This window comes from Onychomys torridus, chromosome 3 (genome assembly GCF_903995425.1).
Source record: "Onychomys torridus chromosome 3, mOncTor1.1, whole genome shotgun sequence".
In the NCBI taxonomy this organism is placed as follows: domain Eukaryota; kingdom Metazoa; phylum Chordata; class Mammalia; order Rodentia; family Cricetidae; genus Onychomys; species Onychomys torridus.
Genome location: NC_050445.1, coordinates 113,648,231 through 113,669,953, shown reverse-complemented (window position 1 = coordinate 113,669,953; position 21,723 = coordinate 113,648,231). Strand labels below are relative to the sequence as shown.

At 45.6% G+C, this 21,723-nt stretch overlaps 1 protein-coding gene across 1 annotated transcript in view; it reads left to right on the top strand.

Annotated features, from left to right (window-relative positions):
• The window catches only part of Tet3 (tet methylcytosine dioxygenase 3), a 95,396-nt gene that overhangs the window by 51,938 nt on the left and 21,735 nt on the right, over window positions 1-21,723 (top strand). The gene's annotated exons all lie outside the window — the stretch shown is intronic.

Sequence of the window (21,723 nt, the reverse complement as noted above, 5' to 3'; positions counted from 1 at the left end):
CTGCTGCCCAGCTCCTTTTTTCTGTTAACAGAATGTCAGCCAGGGAATGGTCCCACCCACAGAGGGCTGGCCTTCTATCTCAACTAATATAATCAAGAGTACCAGCCCCCATAAGCATACCCAGAGGCCCATCTCCCAGGTCATTCTAGATGCTGTGGTGATGTCAGTTCCTGCAAGGTGGTGCCTTTGCAGAGCCCAGCAGGGCCTTTGGCTGGAAAGGAGCTGTTCTAGATGTTAGGAGTGCCTTGGGCTTGAAAGTAGGATTTGTTTGGAATCTTTTTGGTTGAGCAAGAGGAAAACAGGATGAAGGAAAGGTGGCTTTGATGTGGTGGACAGGGGTCAGATCAGTCAGGGCCTGGGGGGTGGCAATCGGGAGTTGGACTTGATCCCAGGGGGAGCAGTAGGTTCTTGGGGTTTGAGAGCAAGTGATGTCTGCTCTCTTAAGCATTTGAAAAACTTCTGGCTTATGGTGGAAGGAGATACTATCCAGGAACTATAAAGAAAATGCCCTGTGCCCGAGAAGGAGCTGGAGGGAGCAGGGATGGTCCTGGAAGAGGAGGAGCTCTTAGATCTTGGCCATGGTGGTGGTCTTCACTCAGGATAGGTTTGGAGGGGAGTGTGCACTCGAGGTGTGTAGGCCCAAGTCTGGAGTGGCTGTGTGGTGGAGGTAGTGTCTGGGTCAGGGGTTCTAACATGGTTAGTGTCTCTATGCCCCAGGTCAGGGGCTAAAGAACCCATCTGTTTGTAGGCCTTGCCCTTGGGGGCCTTAGAACCACTCCTGTGGATGTGACAGTCTCAGAGGAGGAGGTCCTCGGTGTGGTGGCAGCCTGGGGTCTGCTCCGGCTCCTGTACACTGTTGCTTAAGAAAGGTCTGTGGATGGCACATGCAGAACAAACACACCAGTGCTCATGGTGAGCACATTGAATTCTTTTTCCTGACTTGTTCAGATGTGCAAACAGCAAACAAATGATAGGATTTGTAAGGTTAGTGAAGAGGGTCGGCACTCTGATCCACTCCAATACCCCAGACTCTAGGGTACAAGACCTGGGGGCCATTGTGCTGTAAGCCTGTATTTAAGACCTACTTAATAGGTCCTTCAATAAATGACATTCAGCATTCAAAAAAATTATCAAAGAATATTAAAAGTACGTAAAAATGGCAATTCCTTATATTTTATGGAAATTCCATTTTGTTGTTGTTGTTGTGACGAAACCACTCAAAATGTTCTTAACTGTTTCAAAAGTTTTCATTATTGTGGCTGGAGCAATGATTCAGTGGTTAAGAGCACCAGCTGTTCAGAGGGAATTGGGTTCAATTCCCAGCACCTACATGGTGGCTAACAACTATCTGTAGCTCCAGTTCTAAAGGATCCAATGCCCTCTTCTGCCTCTGCAGGCACCAGGCATGCAAGGAGTACACAGACATATGTGTAGGCAAAATACGAATACACATAAAAAAAGAAAAAGACCAGGGATCATGTTCAGATTCACTTGGAACAAAGAGTTGGGCCCTGGGTTTCTTAGAGGGGTGGACAATCCCATTAGCTCTGTCTCTTGTTAGATGTGACTAATAAGGTATGGCTGTGAAGGCCCTCTGATCTCCAGTGTTTGGGGAGAAGCCTGTTCAGATCACGAGAATTCCTCTTGTCTCTGTGTTTGTATGTCTTTCTCACTTGCCTGAGTGTAGTACTCCGATATCCTTACCTATTGTTTAGGACTTACTAAATGTGTTAATTGTTAAATCTCATTTTATGGCTATGAGGGGCAGTCAAGACCATTTTAGAATCTGAATTCTAGCTCCATCACTCACTAGCTGGGAGTGCTTGGGCCCTTCTCTAACCTTTGGATGCACTCTAGAAGTGAATAAAGCTGCTGGCAGGGGTGACATGGATCAGGAAGCTGCCCAGAGCAACCGTAGTTAGTATACATGAAACACTGCTCCGCCCCAGGCACCAGACCAAGCACTTCAGTCACTGTCATTTCATCCACAGCACAGTGATGTGAGGTGAGAATTGTAGGTGGCTCCATTTTTAACCCTGAGGAATCGAAAGTCAGGTGAAATATTTCTCCAAGCTCATGGAAATGGCGGAATTGGGATTTGAACTTAAGTCCTTGGGCTCTTAATCACTGTGTCGCATTTTGATTTTTAACTTTTTGTTGTTGTAGTTGTGTGTGATGCAGGGGAAGTCAGGAAACAATTCTGTGCGGTATCCTTTCTCCTTTAAGTGGGTTTCGGGACCAAATTCCGGTCATCAGGATTGTACTGCAGCCTTTTACCACTGAGCCAGGTCTGAGTCTCCCTGCCACGCCACATGGTGATTGAAACTAGTTAACTGGAAAGCAAGCCCTAACTACAACGAACAACAGCAGGCTGAAGGGGTTTGCCTTCAGTTTCTGGGGGGCCTGAGGCTCCTGTTGGGAAAAGACACCCAGTGTTACTTTAGAAGTATCTAGAGCCCTGTTTCCAGAATGGTCCTTTACAGCTGCTCTGGGTAGACTGTGAATTCAGGCTCAGGAGGTGGGGACCATCCTGTGTTCCAGAACTTTATCCCTTAACCCTTGATAGGCAGAATTCACAGGTTCATATAAGAAGTTTGCAGGGATATAAGGTGAGACCTGGAGAATCCATTAAGCATTCATAACTTAAGCATGTACTTAAGAGTACTTGCTGCTCTTAAGCAAGTGGGTTTAGTCACCAGTACCCACAAGACAGAGGTTCAAACCCACCTGTAACCCCAGTTCCAGGGGATCTGACTCCCTCTTCTGGCCTGTGTGGGCACTGGATACACACATACACAGTACACCTACATACAAACACCCATTCACAGCATTTTTCAAAAACCAAAAGAGGACATCTCCTGTAACATTGTATAAGAAACTTACATTCATGTTTCTTACTAACTCTTGCCAAATGTGCAGTTCAGGCCAATTCAGGCATCACTGGGGCAGCCAGAACCAAAATATCAAGAGCATTTACCCATATGAGAACAAGATATAGTGGCTGTAATTCCAGCGCTTGGGAGACTGAAACCAGAGAATTAGGAGTTTGAGAATAACCTGGGCTACATAAGAAGTTAAAGGCTAGTTAGTTCCATGTAGGACTGTCGTTAAAAAAAAAAAAAAAAAAAAGGAAGCTGTTAATGTTTGTTTTTGTTTTGTTTTGTTTTTTTTTGGTGGTGGTGGTGGTTTTTGTTTTGTTTTGTTTGTTTGTTTTTTTAGTGTTTGGATAGGATGCATTTAAGTTTATTCTCTGAATCTTATATACTAAAAGGCAGCCATGAAATTTCAAAACAGAGCTAGATAATGTGGAAGTCATTGACTCTCTCTTGAGAGGTGGTGTGTGTGATCTTTAACTACTGTTGCGGTGGTGTTGAAATATTCCTAATATTTTGAAGTTTGTATTGGAGAACCATCCTGTGACACTTGGCAGAGGTGGCCAGGGCCCTGGGCTGCAGGGATTATGTATGTCCATGCTCAGGAATGGAGAGATGCCCAGGGGAGACAGATGAGGACAGAGAGTGAATCCTAATGACATTTAAGTGGAAAAAGCATCCTTTGAGATCTACTCATTTCATAGATGAGGAAGCATCTGTGTTAGCTTTTAATCGTTGTCTTAATGTATCCGAGGAGCAGCCAGCAGGAAGTGGTGGGGACTGACTTGCCCAGAGCCCAGGCAGGAGGTTAGGTATGGGGGTCAGAGAAAAATGGGGCAGGTCTCATAGAACTGCTGTGTGTTACACCTGTTACCCTGCCTGAAGAAGTGGCTACAAGAGAAACATCTCCTTTGCCTGGAGCCCCATGAAAGTCCAGGGGAGGGAAGGACGTTGTTCAGCACATGAGGCTGGTTGCAGTATCAACCAGGTGACGTTAGGGACAGAATAGAGACCAGTAAGTTAATGTAGGTTTGTAATCACATGGTCTATTTCCTGCAGCTCTCATTTTATGAAAAATTGTCCCCCTCCCTTGCATTCAGTTTGATGTGATATTCTTAAAATATTTTAAAACAACGGAGTATTTGGATAAAAGTGGAGAATCTGGTCCTGAGTTAGAGGGTATTAGAGAATTTCCTGGTAGAGGTGATACCTGATTGTTTTAGAGGATCCTAAGAGGTAAACAGGGATTACAGTTTACCAGGGTGCATGCTAAGGAAAGGGCTGTGGGTATTGGGGACGTGAAAGGGCATGCAAAACCACATAAGATGTGGTGAAGGAAGACAGGAAAGACAAGTTCTGGTGTGACTGGGGTGTTAACTGGGAGTGGCAGGAGAGTGGTCTCAGGGGAAGGAGGGATGATACTAAAAGCAGAGAAACCAGTTTACAAGCTCAAGCAAGAAATATTGGATTACCTAGGTTAAGAGTGCCTTTAATCCTAGCACTTGGGAGGCAGAGGCAAGTGGATTTCTGTGAGTTCGACAGCCAGGGATCTGTAGAAAAACTATGTCTCAAAAAACAAAAACAAAAACAAACCAAAAACTGCTGAGGAGGAAGGAAAGATGGATAGACCTTCAGCAGCAGCCAGGTAGTAGGAGTGGAGGAGGTCACAGTGGATGTGACCCCCTGAGATTCCAGGTTGGGCAACTGGATGTCATAGAGAACTACAGGCCAGCCTTGTAGATGTTGGGGGGCGGGGACCCAAGATGGGATCCATGAGTTGAAGATTTTGCAGTTGATGCTGGTTGAAATTTCAGTTGTCATTTCCAGGCTGAATGTGTGGACCAGAAAGAAGCCTGAGAGTGGAGAAGACCAATGTTTAGGGGAGAGGGCTCGCCTTGGAGGTGGAGGTCACATGTGAAGAAGTGACAGGTTGAAGCCCCTGGAGAGCGATGCACGTCAGTTCTCAGTTACCCGACTGTGAACTGTGTTCTCGCCTTTGCAGTTAAAGCCTGTGTTTCTTGAGAACAGGACTGTCTCTTGTAGTTCTGAAGCATTGGGGATAGCAGGTACGCTACATACTTTTGGGTTAACTGATCAACATTATTCCACCTCTGTATTTTACCTTGACAGAGATGTGTGATCAGCATAGGTATAAACACTTTACTTTTTAACCTTTGTGGTCAACTAATGGGCCTCTTACATAAAGGTACTTAGATGTGTTACTAGTAATATAGACTGCAGGAGGTAACCTGATCATGTTTAAGAATTTCATCCGGAGTTGGGCAGTTGTGGTGCACGCTTTTAATCCCAGCATTTGAGAGGCAGAGGCAGGCGGATCTGAGTTCTCAGAGGTCAGCCTGGTCTACAAAGTGAATTGCAGGAAAGTTAGGGCTACACAGAAAAACCCTGTCATCCAGTAATCCTGATTGAGGGCAGGTCCCACCCCCTGCCTGCCCCTGCTGTGGACTTACAGCTCTCAGGAAGTGTCTTGCTTGTGTACACTCTTGGAAATGGGTCTTACTGGCTGTATACTCAAGCTGACCATAATACTGCATTAAAAAGCTAAGGCCTTACAGAGGATTGAAGGAAAGAGGTAATAGGTACAGATAAAACCTGATATGACCTGGCCTTGCTGTCCACAGTCTCTGTGTACCAGTGTCATGAACGTGTTGTTCACTGTCCCTGTGTGCATTCTGTTTTCAGCTTTCCCCCCCTGGGAAGCAGAGACCCTCCTGTCTATTACATTATTTATTTGCGTGTGAGTGGACTCAGGTGTCACAGTGTGCGTGTGGAGGTCAATGGACAACTTGTGGTAGTTGCTTCTCTACCATGTGGGTCCTGGGGCTTTAACTCGGTTTGTCAGGCTGTGGCAAGTATTTTCCCTGCTCCCCGTAGTGTGTGTATACAGAGGCAGAGAAAAGTGGGAGGTCATTCAGAAATTCGGGGTCCCTCTTCATTATGAGTGGTTTCATTTGCCTCTTGTTTTTTTTTTTCCAGAGCTGAGGATCGAACCCAGGGCCTTACACTTGCTAGGCAAGCGCTCTACCACTGAGCTAAATCCCCAACCCCTTCATTTGCCTCTTGTTAATGATAGGGGGAAAGTACATTTAATTTCTCCCCCAGCTGGGTAGGAGTCGAACAGCGCTTTCTTTGTCTTCATGAGTATAAGATTAACTGCATAGGGTTAAGGAAAATACTTCGAGCCATGTAGGAGGCATTCTCCCAAAAATGGTATGTCGCTCTCCTGAGCTCTCCCCCGGAACTCGTATATATTTCAGAAAGAGAAAGAAAATTCACTTATCTCACTGTCCAACGTGAGGACAGAAAAGCAGATTTTTCTTTAACAAGAGTTAAGTTGTTTCTCTTTTTACCTTAATGAAAAAAGGAAGAAATATCACATGGAACTGAAAGGGGAAAATGGTGACCTAACATCCAGATAGCGAAATATTCCTTCTCTGACACCTGAAGAAAGGAATGCAGTAAGAGGAGACAGTTGCTTCTCCTGAAAACTGGTGCTAGCTCTGTGTTCAGCCACCAGGGCTTCTGCCAGCGCAAAAGCACTTTCAAAGGACAGCAGTAAGGCCGCACAGCACTGGGTGTTGGGGAAACAGTCCTGGAGCCTCAGGAACCCTGCAACTTAGGAACAGAGACCACCCGTAGAGAAGGCATCCTTGGGGAAAGTGGGGACTCCCTTAAAGACTTCACCCCCCAGAATCTGAAGAGGTAGGCTTTCAGCTCTGATTGGCTGGCAACAAAGGAAGCCAGACACCAGGAGCCGACTCTGTAGGTGAGACCCAGCAGTGTCGGAAGCCATTGTGCAGAGAATGATTGACATTCACTGAAACTCCAGACAAAAGTCCTACTCAGTGCAAGACTTTTAAAAACTGGATGAGATGACCCAGAGCACCCAGGGTCTGTGCCCACCAGGACAGAGCTTCAGACCCAGCCCTGCGTGCACAAAGTCGAGACTTAGAGGCATTAGCTCCATTAGACATAACCCCTGGAGCTGAAACTCCTCAACTGGAACTGTCCCAGCCAGAGCCTGCCTAGCTCCTATCCCTTCCAGCCTGCTGGGCTGGCTTTGCTGGCTTCATTTCTAAGAGGAGAATGTGAGCGTGGCTAAGTAAACAAGGGTAATGTTCTATTTTGGGCAAATGAGTCTAGAACCATAGCTTTGAATGAGGAGGGCTACTTTGTTCCTCTTTTGATTGAAGACATTTGGAGTTGTCAGAGCAGATGTGATACAGCTGACATCCAAAGGCCATAGACGCTGCTAAACCTTGGCCACACAATACAGCCTGCAAGTCCGCCATGTCCATTGCAAAATGGTATGAGAAGCTGGAAGTGAGATGCCTTGGGCATAAGCTTCCCTATGAAAAGATGGGGTTGCGGCTAGCGATACAGGCCTATAGTCCTGACTACTGTTGCCTGAGGTGGGAAGAGTGGAAGTTCAAGGTCTGCCTGGGTTAGAGTGAGGTCAAGGCCAGCCTGTGCTGTTTAGCAAGATCCTGTCTCCAAAAGCCAAAACCAGGTGTGTGTGGGCAACCCCAAACTGGGAATGACAGGAAAGACCACCCATGGTATGGGGGCTTCACAGAGGCATTTTCAGAAATGAGGGTTTCACTCAACAGTAAGAATAGAGGGCAGATTGCTGGGCACACGTCTTGAATCCCAGTACACTGGAGGCAGAGGCAGGCAGGTCTGAGTTTATTCCCAGGGCTGGGGCTGTGTTCCGTTGTAGGTGGTACCATCCACTAGCCAGAGTGGTTGTAATGACTTCATATACCAGCTCAACTCTGCATCCCCGCCAGTAAGTAGTGCATCCTTGTCATTATTACATGATACATCTCGTTGTGCCTTTATGCATATTTCCTTAGTGGCTAATGAGATTCAGTGCTTTTCTATATGCCCTCTTTGGTAAAGGGCCCTTGTGAGTTTGTTGACCTGTTTCTCTCTGATTAGTCAAGGTTTTTTTTTTGTTTGTTTTTTAACGTTGGATATATCTGTTGCAGTTCTGAGTATTGAAATATTCTTCAGTAACTGGGATCAGTGCACAGTTAAGTCACCATTCATGCATGTAAAGGACTCATTAACACATGTCCAGCTTGCAGGAATGCAGACTTCTGGGACTGCACAGAATGATACATGAGGAAACTGTGCTGGCTAGCCATAAATACTAAATATATTCAGATATATAGGATAACTGGTAGTTCTCAACCTGTGGGTCACGACCCTTTAACAGGGGTTGCCTAAAACCATCTGAAAGCAGATATTTATATTACAAATCATAACAGCAGCAAAATTACAATTATGAAGTTGCAATAATTTTATGGGTGGGTGGGGTCACCACCACAACATGAACTGTATTAAGGGTTGCAGCATTAGGAAGGTTGAGAACCACTATAAACAAAGCTTCACCAAGCCTAGTGGTGTGTCCCTAAAATCCCAACATTTGGGAGACAGAGGCAGAAATGTAGGTCAAGGTCATCCTTGATTACAGATGGAGACCAATTTAGTCTACATGACTGTCTTCTTAAAAATATTGAGTCAGGCGGTGGTAGCGCACACCTTTAATCCCAGCATTCAGGAGGCAGAGGCAGAGGCAGGTGGATCTTTGTGAGTTCGAGGCCAGCCTGGTCTCCAAAGCGAGTTCCAAGAAAGGCGCAAAACTACACAGAGAAACCCTGTCTCGAAAAACCAAAATATATATATGTGTATATATAGTTGGGCTGGGCGGTGGTGGCGCACACCTTTAATCCCAGCACTCGAGAGGCAGAGGCAGGAGGATCTTTGTGAGTTCGAGGCCAGCCTGGTCTACAGAGCAAGATCCAGAACAGGCTCCAAAACTACACAGAGAAACTCTGTCTCAAAAAAACAAAAACAAAAAAGAATATTGTTGGGATTGGAGAGATAGCTCAGTGCTTAAGAGACCTATTGATTTTTTGGAAAACCCAGGTTTGTTTCCCGGCATCCATATGTGGTTCATGACCATCTTTAACTGCAGTTCCATAGTATCTGATACCTTCTTCTGGCTTCTACATGTGGGAACCAGGAATGCACATGGTATACATACATAATACAAGCAAAGCACTTATAAATGTAAATCTTTTAAAATGAAAATTAAAGAATATTGTATATATCATGTGCTGGAGTTCAATGCTGTTTAATTAAAATGTCCTCAAAAAGAATGTGCTATGGCTCAGTATTAAAACAAGAAGTTACTATGTATGCAATTAAGAGCACTTGCTGCTCTTCCAGGGGATGGAAATTTGCATCCCAGCACCCTTATTGGATGGCTCACTGTAACTCTAACTGCTGGTAATGCTAGCTCCAGGGGATCCAATGTCTTCTTCTGGCTTCCTTGAGTACCTGCCCTAACAGTCATAATATAGTCTCATATTCTCTCTCTCTCTCTCTCTCTCTCTCTCTCTCTCTCTCTCTCTCTCTCTCTCTCTCTCTCTCTCTCTCACACACACACACACACTCACACTCACACTCACACTCACACACACACTATTAAAAATCATTTTTTCACACATATTCGGTGTTTAGCAACACACATGTGGACACAGTGTACATGGTCTGTGTAGCTCACATTGTTCTCAGTGCATACACTGGTAGATGTTTAAACAAGTCTGAAAGCGTTTTCAACAAGCTCAGTGTCAAATGATACAGACGTGTTCTCATGGCTTACAAAGCCGTTTTCCCTTTTTATAGTGCATGTAAACACTGTACAAAGAACAGCGAATGAACGAATGGACATTTTTCGGTGGTTAGAAGGGAAGGTCTCTCTTTTATTTCTGTTTCATTGTTGGTTATCATTCTCTTCCAGGGTTTGTTTAACGTGTGTTTGCTACAGTTACCTTCTTTTTGCTCAGCTTCTCCAGAATTGGACAGGTTGGAAGCTCCTTCAGGCCAGCTCCAGAGCTCTTGGGACATACCCCACCCCTTGCCCACCCCTAGGCACTCTATTTATACTTTCTGCTTTTTATTCAAGATGTTCGGAGTGCATGGCTGTACTTTTCGGACTTTAGATCTTGAATTGGCCATTTCTCTGAGTCCTCCTTGTCCTTTGGATGATATTTAAGGCAGAATAAAGAGCTAGGAGTGCTTACAGCTTTAGAAGCTTAGGGCTTTTCTGCTGTTGCAGTGAGTTGATACTAAGTTCATAGTGGTTGCTATAGTTTTGCTCTTGAATGCCCCTCAAGGGCCCATGTGTTGAAGGTTGGGTCCTAGCCTATGGCACTATTGAGAAAGTGGGGAGCCACTAGGAGGTGGGCCCTCACGGAAGGAAGTTAGGTCGTTGGGGGTGTGCACTTGTGTCTCCCCAGAAGTTGTCACATAACAACACACATAGCTACTCACCCCAGATAGGGATCCCACATAAAAACTAAGTACGGATGCCACCAAGTCCAACTTGGTGAACCAGTGAATTTTATTGGAGTTACTTGCAGGAATATGGGGTGAGGGTTTACTTACAGGAACAGAAATAACTCAGACAGCTGCATCCAAGGCCCACCCCAGCATGAGTGACAACTCACAAAATCTGGGAAACCTGGAGCATACTGCACAGCCTCGGGCAGCTCAACAAGTTGGAGAGTGTCCTTTCCAAGTGACTGTTGTTCTGGACTCAAGTCTTCTCTGTAACTTCGTAGTTGTTGCGTCTGAAAGGATGATAAACGCCGCTGGTTACCGCGTGGAAAGGTCATGGTCGTGACAGAACCCAGTGTTAGTTTTCAGAGCTTTATTAGGAGGGAAAGGGATGGAGGGAAAGGAGACCAGGCCTGATGAGAGAGGAAGATGGTGGAAGGGGCAGAGCAGAGCAGGAAACACAGAACAGGGAGGGAGGGAGGGTCAGTGCGGCTTGTTTTAAAATGCAGATCACATGACCATGCTGCAGTGCCTGCTGCTGATATAAGACGCAAAACCCCGAGCTGCACATGTGCTGCATGTGCGGGAGTGAGGGAGGATCCTAACAGCATCAACTCTCTCTCATCTGGCAGGGAGGAGCCTAGTGAATCTGGTCGGTTTCGGGGACTTCCTGAAGCTATTTTGAGTTGCTTACCTTCCTGCTTAGAGAGCTTCCTGCAGGATGGAATGTTTTAATCTCGGAGGAAACTTGTACAAGAGCATTTGAAGGGTATGTTGGGACCCTGGCCTTCCTCCTCTCCCAGGGCCTCCTATGCTGTGCATTCCCACTGTGGTACCACCACAGGCCCAACCCTCAAGGGCCAAGTGACTGTGGGCTAAAATCTTTTGACACCATGAGCTGAAATAAACCTTTTCTCATTGTAAGTTGGTTATCTCAGGTGTGTAGGTCTTCCAAGTTAAAGCTGTTATAGTAACAGTTCAACGTTTGCAATTCAAATTAAGTACAGTTTTCACATAACTGATTTTTATAGTTGTGTCTCTTAGTATTAAGGATGTTAACTCCTAACTTGGAAACCTATGGAAGTGCTGAATGTCGTGGTGACCATGTAAAGCAAATATTGGGCCAGTGAGATGGCTCGGCTTATTTTGCAAGCCTGTCGACCTAAGTTTGACCCCCCCAGAACCTATGTAAAGGTGGACAGAGAAACAGACCCTATAGAGTTGCCCTCTGACCCCATGTGAGACACGACACATGTGAGCACACACACAAATACATTTTTAAAGCGAACACTGTAAAGTGAGATCTTTACATGACAAGAAATAGGTAGTGTTGGGGTTTGTGTGTGTATACAAGTTTCACAATTTAACATGTTGGGTCAGATTTCTTCTCATAGAATGCTCACACCCTCCCTAAGAACACATACTCGGGAAAGGAGGGCTTGCATAAAGAATGGATGTTTGAAGACGCACCTGGGCTGTGTTGTCAATGACTACAAGTCGCTTTGGTTTTTCTTGCCTTTTGGGGTGTCTTCCCTGTGTTTTAGCAGCCCTCCCAGAGAAACCTGATCAGCCAGTTTCCAGATTGGCTTGGTTTGGAATTGCCAGGCTTCAGTTTGCAGCGTCACCTTGAATGCCTCCTTTCTCTGCTGCTGGTGTGAGTTGCCGTTTCCTGATCTGGGGCAGAAGGTGGTCACCAGAGCTACCTTGGTGTTCAGTTGCCTACAAAACCCTGTAGTTGGTCCATCACTGAATTTTCTCTCCACAGCAGAAGCTGGAGCAAAACCCAGAAGTTCTGGCATGTTCTGTCTTCTGTATGCCATGATATAGCTGTCTGCTAGCACCTGTCAAGAGTGTTCAGACCACAAACTTCAGCCCCCATGATCTCGATGCTGCTCTCTCCCGGCATCCACCGTGCCCCCTCTGTCATCTGTTTTTGTGGGGTTCAGAATAGGGCGTATTGGAGTACGTCGTGTTTAAACTGTGGTGGAAGCCATTCATGAAATGTCGAGGCCTTGGCTTCTGACAGCTCATCTAATCCTCAACTGTTTTGTAATGTATAACTATCATTTAATTGCTTTGAGGCTTACGAAGGTTGTGTAACTTGTTCCCAGCCACAGTTGTTGAAAGAGCCTGAACAATAGCAGCCTATTGAGTTCATGCTATGCGCCAAACACGGGCTAAGCCTGTTACTTTACACACACAGGTACAGGGACTAGAGAGGTGGGGAACATAACCTTCATCATTGCCCAGGTTCCTGTCCACAGATCCATATTTGTTCCTCTCTACATCATTAATAGTCAAATAGGATGGTTCCTCTCTTTGATATATTGCAAAGCCCAGTAGAGCCTTGCAAGACACACAGCCTGAGAACTAGGCCTTAACGATGATCTTTTGAGCTGAGGCAATGGCTCAGGGGCACAGTGTTTGTTGTATAACCATGAGAACCAACCTTTAGGTCTCCAGGCCCCACAGGAAAAGCTGTAACCCCAGGGCTGGGGTAAAGGAGACAGTAGTCCAAGGGGTCATTGGCTAGCCAGTTTAGTCAAAATGATAAGCTCCAGGTTCAGTGAGGGTGTTGCTCAGTGAGCAGAGTGCTTGCCATTCACAAGGATGGACCCCAGAACCCACACAATGCTGGGTGCACGTGACAGCCTACTCGTAATTCTATTGCTCCAAAGGGGGATCAAGGATCCTGGAGCAAGCTGGCTAGCTAGACTAGCTGGATTGGCCAAGTCTAGGTTCAATTTCAAGACTTTGCCTCAGTGAATAAAATGGAGATGGATCAAGGAAGATGCTTACTGGTCACCTCAGGCCCTTACATACATAACACATACGTATCTGCACTTGTGTGAGCATGCACATCCACAAGTAGAAAATGATCAACACCCAGTATTGACGCTTGTCCTCTACACATGCATGTGAGAGCGCTCCAACGTGTGTTTATGACACATAGAAGAGAGAAAGGAAAGAAGGTATTGTTGTCCATGAGAATACACTTAAGGACTCGGAGACCTGTGCAGTTGTGGGGCAGGAGGCTGCAGTGGTGTGGCAAGGTTGAGTGGGGGTCATGCCGAGATGGTGTGGGGGTGCTGTGGACTGTGTGTTGAAATTATGTTGTCTTCTGTCTGGAGTCCCCAGCAGGAAGAGCTGTGAGTAGACTTCTGTTTGGGGAAGGTAACCGGGGTGGGGGCATGGAAAGGATGCCTTAGGGTAGGGGAAACATGCTTTGAGGACAGAAAACTGTTGTCCTAGGCTAGAACCATCAATAGGCAACTGTTAGGCTGCACTCGAGCATAACTAACAGCTCTTCAGAACAGGAATGGAGGGTAAGCCTGAACTTGGCTTACACTTGTGTAACTATGTCAGCCCTGCTGGAACCACGTGTACCTTTATGCTTATGTATGTACAGATGTATATGTTAGGTACAACACTGAAATATGCCCCCATAAAAATACCTGGAAGTAATTTCCTGTACATAAATCTAATCCCAGCTACTTAATCATTCCAACATAGAGTCCATGCTCAAATGTCCAGTCCTCAAGTGGTGGGACTTGGGTTGCCTCTGATAATTTCTCACTATGAACAATTATTCCACAAGTGTTTTTGTCCCATTCCCCCATTTCTCCACCCTAACTCCTGTCCTTCAGTTGAGCTGACTCTCTGTGTAGCCCGGGATGGCCTCAAACTCACAAAACATTTTCTCAGCCTCCTGCGTGCTGAGATGACACATGTGTGTAGTCGCACCTGGCTGGTGCACACTGGCAAGTACAACCAAATCCTAAACAGAAGTTCTTTGACATTTCTAAAATTGCTGGGTCAGACCTCTGTGCATCTGTTTTAGCGTGTGGCTGCGTTTGCTCTCTGTCTGCACCGCCTGGTCCCCGTGCCCTCTCCAGCACACTGACTTAGCAGAGGCTTTGACAGTGACCCGTTGGAAAGGAGAGAGATGGCTTTCGGCGTGTCCAAACCACTTGTGAGGACCGTCCCCACCCTGTCTTTCATGTTCCTGCCCTCACTGAGCTGTGGCAGATGAGGGAGACTAGCGTGGTGTTCCAGGTCTCTCTTCCCAGCGTGGGGTCTGTCTTCAGCCTAACCTTTGGTTGGGATTGCTGTAAGGTTTCCTTTAGTTACATTTATCTTTTTGCTTTCAATCACTGGCTTGTGGATTTTGTCAGGTTTTGAGTCCTTCCCTGCTCTGTGATTATTTGGATAATCTTTAACTTTTTAAAGTTTATTTGTAGGGTGTGTGTGTGTGTGTGTGTGTGTGTAGGGGGGAGTTAAGGTGAGTGAGCAGTAGCTTTACATTTCTAACTATGGATCAAATAAATCTACCCAGATGTTCCAACATCAAGCATTGAAAATTTCATCCCTTCCCTGATGTGACATGCCATGAGGGTAGCTTGTGTGGGTCACATGTCTGTCCAGCAGGAGCATTTGCTCTTTCAAGGGAGCAACTGTGTATCGTGTTTTGTATCTACCATAAAATAGAGTATAATGTTCTATACAAAATGAGTATGGACTTGACTTCTTAAATTTTTTGTGTTTTTAGGCACATGAGTTTTTGCCTGTGTGTGTATTTGTGTGCCACATGCATGTTTGGTGTCCATGGAGGCCAGAAGAGAGCATCAGACCCCCTGGAACTGGAGTTACAAATGGTTGTGAACCACCATGTGGGTGCTGGGAACTGAACCCAGGTCCTCCGTAAGAGCAGCGAGTGCTCTTAACCACTGAACCATCTCTCTACAGCCCTCTAGGCTTTTAACATTTTCTTACATTATAAAGTTGTGAATTCTTGACATAGAACAGCTTACAAAACCTTCATTTAAAGGACCATGAACATTTAAGGAATTGCTCAATATCCTTAATTATCTGGGAAATGCAAATCAAAACGACTCTGAGACACCACCTTACACCTGTCAGAATGGCTAAGATCAAAAACACAGAAGACAGCTTATGCTAGAGAGGATGTGGAGCAAAGGGAACTCTTCCTCCACTGCTGGTGGGAATGCAAGTTTGTACAGCCACTTTGGAAATCAATATGGTGCTTCCTTAGAAAATTGGGAATCCATCTCCCCCAAAACCCAGCTGTAGCACTCTTGGGCATATACTCAAGGAATGCTCAATCATACCACAAGGGCATTTGCTCAGCTATGTTCATATCAGCATTGTTTGTAATAGCCAGAACCTGGAAACAACCTAGATGCCCTTCAACTGAAGAATGGATAAAAAAATATATGGTACATATACACAATGGAGTACTACTCAGCAGAGACAAACAAGGACATCATGAGGTTTGCAGGCAAATGGATGGATCTAGAAAAAATCATCCTGAGTGAGGTAACCCAGACTCAGAAGGACAAACATGGAATGTACTCACTGATAGGATACTATATATAAAACAAAGATGACTAGATTGCTACACAACTCCAAGGAGGCTACCTAGAAAACGGGACCCTAGGAAAGACACAGGGATCACCCAATGACAGAGAAATGGATGAGATCTACATGAACAACCTGGATGACAGTGGCAGTAATGAAGGGCAAGATTTGAGGGTAAGAAAGCTTAGGGGAGTGGGAGATCCCAGCTGGATCAAGAACAGAAAGGGAGAATGAGGAATAACAGACCATGATAAATGAAAACCACATGAGAACAGGAATAGGCAGAGTGCTCGAGAGGTCCCCAGAAATCCACAATGATACATCCTCTGTAGACTGCTGGCAATGGTTGAGAGAAAGCCTGATCTGACCTAGTCTGGTGATCAGATGGCCAAACACCCTAACAGTCGTGCTGGAACTCTCATCCAATAACTGATGGAAGTGGACGCAGAGATCTCAGCCAGGCCCCAGGTGGAGCTCCAGGTGTCCAGTTGTCGAGAAAGAGGAGGGATTGTAAGAGCGTGAATTGTTGAGACCAAGATTGGAAAAAGCACAGGGACAAATAGCCAAATGGATGGAAGCACATGAATTATGAACCAAAGGCTGTGGAGCCCCCAGCTAGAGCAGGCCCTCTGGATAAGTGAGACAGTTGAATAGCTTGAACTGTTTGGGAGGCATCCAGTCTGTGGGACCGGGACCTGTCCTTAGTGCATGAACAACTGGCTGTTTGGGACCTTGGGCTTACATGGGGACACTTTGCTCAGCCTGGAAGGAGGGGACTGGACCTGCCTATACTGAATCCACCAGGTTTAAATGAATCCCCAGGGGAGTCTGGGCCCTGGAGGAGATGGGAATGGAGGGGAGGGGATGGGGGGAAGGTGGGGGTGGGTGCGGGAGGGGGGAGGACAGGGGAACCCATGGCTGATGTGTAAAATTAAAAACACAAATATTAATAATTTTTAAAAAAAGAAAAAAAATAAAGGACCATGAAAATGTATAAAATGTGAGTGCCCACATCACCACCATCTGCTTCAAGACACAGGCCATGCCTGGCCCCTTGGCTCCTCTTTCCTCTCCTCTCCTTTTCCTGCCACTGAGCCTGCAGGAAGCCACTGTCTTGATTTCTGTGACAATGCTAGCCTTTTCTTTTGAAAATGGCATTTTCTTTCTTCCTTCCTTTCCGTTTTTCAAGACAGGGTTTCTCTGTGTAGCCCTGGCTGTCTTGCAACTCACTTTGCAGACTAGGCTGGGCTTGAACTCCGATCCACCTGCCTCTGCCTCCAAGCACTGGGATTAAAGGTGTGTGCTACCAAAGACTCAGCTTGAAAATGGTATTTTCTGAAGGTCAGGATTCATTGAGTGTGTGTGTCCTTTGCCACCTCTGTATGGATTTCTAAGCAGCATGGTTGAGTGGTGCCTGCCTTTGAATGTTTAAACGGAGTCCAGTTTTGCTGGTTCAGTCTTCGGCTTTAGTCCCTCGTTGTGGTCTTGTGGTACTAGGCTGTGGTGGTGTGATTGTAGGTGCTCTTCTGGATGCGTCCCAGCTGTGACTCCTACATTTATCCATTCCGCAGCTGCTGGATGATGAGTGTGTGTTAGTCCATGTGTGCTGTTAAAACACAAATGCCACACAGTGGACAGCTTAAACAAGCATTCTCATAGTTTGGCGGCTGGAGGCTCTAAGGCTGAGATACTCAAAGACTCTGTAACTGGTGAGGGCTCCCTTTCTAGCTGGGATACAGGCTCTTACATGATGTGTCCTCACTTGGTCCAGAGCAGGGAGCAAGCAGAATTAAGATTTCTGGGTCTCCTTTGTCTGTAGGTGTGTATGTGCATGTGGAAACCGGAAGTCACCATCCAGTAACTTCTTGACCATTTCCGCCTCATTTTTTGAGTCAAGGTCTTTCCACCGTACATGGAGCTCACCAGTGTGGCTCAGCTCATGAACTCAAAAGATCCACCATTTTTTGTGTGTGCACGCACACACATACTGTCTCACCTTCCTAAGTTGAGGTTATAGACACAAGTGGCTATGCCCAGCTTTTTCATGGTTGCTGGGGATCTGAGCTCATGACTCACCTTTGCTCAGCACTCTACCCACTAGCCATCCAGGGAGAGAGAATGAGAGTGTGAATACATAAGCATGCTGATACCCTGTGGCTAGAGTTTTAGGTAATGCTGCTTGTGTGGATGTTAGTAACTGAACTCTGATCCTCTATAGAAGAGATCTTAACTGCTGAGCCTTTTCTCTAGCCCCAACTCTCCACTTCCATAGCCTAATTCCTTCTTAGAAACATTACTTCTTGATGCTATCCCACTGGGGTTTGGACTTCAGCATATACTTTTGGACACAGACTCTCTACCCTTGTATGTTCCCAGTTTTTTGTTTGTTTGTTTGGTTTGGTTTCGTTTGAGACAGGGTTTCTCTGTGTGGTTTTGGTGCCTGTCCTGGATCTCGCTCTGTAGACCAGACTGGCCTGGAACTCACAGAGATTCGCCTGCCACTGCCTCCCGAGTGCTGGGATCAAAGACATGCGCCTCCACTGCCTGGCTCCCCAGTTTTAACTTGTGCCAATTATACTGTGAAAATCCTTTCATACATGTTTTGATGTGTGTGACCAGATTCTTATGGAGTCGGATCACAAATGATAGCTTGTAGCGCTGGGCAGTGGTGGCGCATGCCTTTAATCCCAGCACTCGGGAGGCAGAGCCAGGCGGATCTCTGTGAGTTTAGAGGCCAGCCTGGGCTACAGAGTGAGTTCTAGGACAGGCTCCAAAACTACACAGAGAAACTGTGTCTCGAAACCCCCCCCCCCAAAAAAAATGATGGCTTGTAGCATGGTTTTATTCTAAAATTTTTTATGTTTTGTGGGCACGCATGTGCGTGTGTTTGTGTATTTGGAGGTCAGAGGGCAATTTGTTAGGAATTGGTTCTTCTACTCTATGGGTTCCAGGGATCAAACTCAGGTCATCGAGCTTAATGGCAAGTGCTTTTACCCATTGAATTATCTCACGACCCCAGCCTTTGCTTGTTTAAAATACAACAACAAATTTTATTTTTGTAATTTTATTAATCATTACTAATCTCATGCATCTTAAACTACTCCCATGTTAATTGTCTTATATAAGTACATACATTTAAAAGTTAGAGATTGGTGTTGATACACTACTCAGTAGACTGCTAAACTGTCCTCAGTGGGCTTCCACCAGTTTCCTCTTTCTGTTGTGTATAGTTGTCTCCTTTGACAGGAGCCAAACTTAACAACTTACAGTGTGTGTGGCTTACAGTTAAGTTTGCTTGCCTGTTAGCCTTACAGTATCCATTCAGAGCCTTACAGTGTCCATTCAGAGCCTTACAGTGTCCATTCAGAGCCTTACAGTGTCCATTCAGAGCCTTGCAGTGTCCATTCAGAGCCTTGCAGTGTCCATTCAGAGCCTTGCAGTGTCCATTCAGAGCCTTGCAGTGTCCATTCAGAGCCTTGCAGTGTCCATTCAGAGCCTTGCAGTGTCCATTCAGAGCCTTGCAGTGTCCATTCAGAGCCTTGCAGTGTCCATTCAGAGCCTTGCAGTGTCCATTCAGAGCCTTGCAGTGTCCATTCAGAGCCTTGCAGTGTCCATTCAGAGCCTTGCAGTGTCCATTCAGAGCCTTGCAGTGTCCATTCAGAGCCTTGCAGTGTCCATTCAGAGCCTTGCAGTGTCCATTCAGAGCCTTGCAGTGTCCATTCAGAGCCTTGCAGTGTCCATTCAGAGCCTTGCAGTGTCCATTCAGAGCCTTGCAGTGTCCATTCAGAGCCTTGCAGTGTCCATTCAGAGCCTTGCAGTGTCCATTCAGAGCCTTGCAGTGTCCATTCAGAGCCTTGCAGTGTCCATTCAGAGCCTTACAGTGTCCATTCAGTACACTTGTCCAAGTGATTGTTGCTCTTGGAGTGACTCTTTCACTTTGAAAAATTGATTTAAATTCATTTAAAAGGTTACATGAGTCAATAGTTCGTTTTATTTTAGCAGATAAACCTCAAATAGCATGAAATTACCCATTTCTGAGTAAGTGGTGAATGGGCACACATTGTATGACCAGTTCTTGTCTAGTTCTAAAAACTTCCGTTACCCCCAAACGAAACCCCCTGCTGGTTAAGCGGTTACTCCCCACCTTTCCCTTTCAGCCACCAGTCTTGAGCTTACATTTCTGATGTTACAGATTTATCTACTTGGGGCAGTTTGGATGCAAAGCATCATACACTGTGGGGATTTATGGTTTCTTTCACTTAACACTGTTTTTAAGCCTCGTGAATGTCAGCATCTGTCAGTACTTTGTTTCTATCTATTTTAAAATTTTTATAAATGAGTGTGTGGTTGCAAAAGTCAGAACTTGCAGGAGTCAATTATTTCTTCCCACATGTGGATCCTAGGGATGAGCTGAAGTCTCTAAGCTTGCAGGACAAGCACCTTTACACACAGAACCAAATCACCAGCCCCATTTCTGGTTTGTTTTTTTTTTGAGCTGAGGATCGGACCCCGGGCCTCCCCAACCCCCATTTCTGTTAAACCATGGTAAAATATATCTAACCTGAAGTTGCTGGGCAGGGGTGGCCCACACATTTAATCACAGCAGTAGGGAGGCAGAGATCAGTGAATATGAGTTCTAGGCCAGCCTAGTGTGCAGAGCGAGTTCCAGGACAACCAGGGCTACACAGAGAAACCCTGTCTCAAAAAACCAAAGTAAATAAAAAGAAAGTTGCCATTTAATCATGTGTAAACCTGAATGCAGTTAAGGTCATCAAATATGTGTGCTGTGTATTGTTCTGCCAATCACTGTCTCCAAAACAAACCCTGTACCTGTTGAGTAGTGATGGCCAGTTTCTCGCTCTGCCAGCCCTTGATAACTTCTGGTTTAAACTTCAGTTTTACCTCCTGTCTTTATGAATTTGCCTGTTCGAGATAATATAATTTGTTTTGTTTTTTGAGACCAGGTCTCTTGTAGCCTGGGATGGCCTTGAATTTGCTGTGTAGCCGAGGTTGGCCTTGAATTCCTGATCCTCTCAGATACTGGGATTACAGGCATGCATCACCATATCTGCTGTGTCATAGTATTTCACTAAAGTTGTCTGTGATAGCTGTACCAGAATTTCATCCTTGCTGGGCCTGATGGCACAGGCCTGTAATCTGCCTACTCAGGAGCCCAAAGCAGGAGGATTTCAATTGCAAATCCAGCCAGGGTAACTTTGTAGTACACTATCTTAATTTTCTTTAAGGGGGCTGTGAATAACACCTCAGTGGTAGTTTTTGTATAGTATGTGTTGTAGGGTTTTATTGCTGTGAAGAGATCATGACCCATGCCAGCTCTTGCAAAGGAAAACATCCAATGGTTTCAGAGGTTTAGCCAATTATGACAGGGAGCATGGCTAAGTGCAGGCAGACATGATGCTGAGAGGTATCTAAGTATGAGATACCTGGTATGAGGTAGCTAAGAGTCCTATATCTGGATCCACAGGCAGCAGGAATGTCACACTAGATATGACTTGAGCATTTGAGACCTCAAAGCCCGTCCCCTAGTAACACACTTCCTCCAGCAAAGCCACACCCACTCCAGCAAAGCCACACCTCCTAATAGTGCTATGGGTCTATGGGGCCATTATTATTATTATTATTATTATTATTATTATTATCATTATCATTATCATTATTATTAGGTTTTTTGTTTTTTTTTTGAGACAGGGTTTCTCTCTGTAGCTTTGTGACTTTCCTGAAATTCACTTTGTAGACCAGGCTGGCCTCAAACTCAGAGATCCACCTGCCTCTGCCTCCTGAGTACTGGGATTAAAGGTGTGTGTCACCACCGCCCAGCAGGGACCATTTTTATTCAAACCACCACAGTATGCTTAAGGTCCTGCATCCAATACTGAAACAAAGAACTTACTCCTTCTTGGGGCAGTGCTCTTTTGAATGGATTTGGATGCACCACATTTAACTTATTTCTTATCTGTTGATGGATACTTGTGTTTGGGGATGCTGCCGTGAGCCCTGGAGTTTGATTACCTCTGTAGTGTATCTACCCTAGCTGACTGCTGGTCTAGAGTGTGTATGTGGAAGCGGAACCGCTCAATCC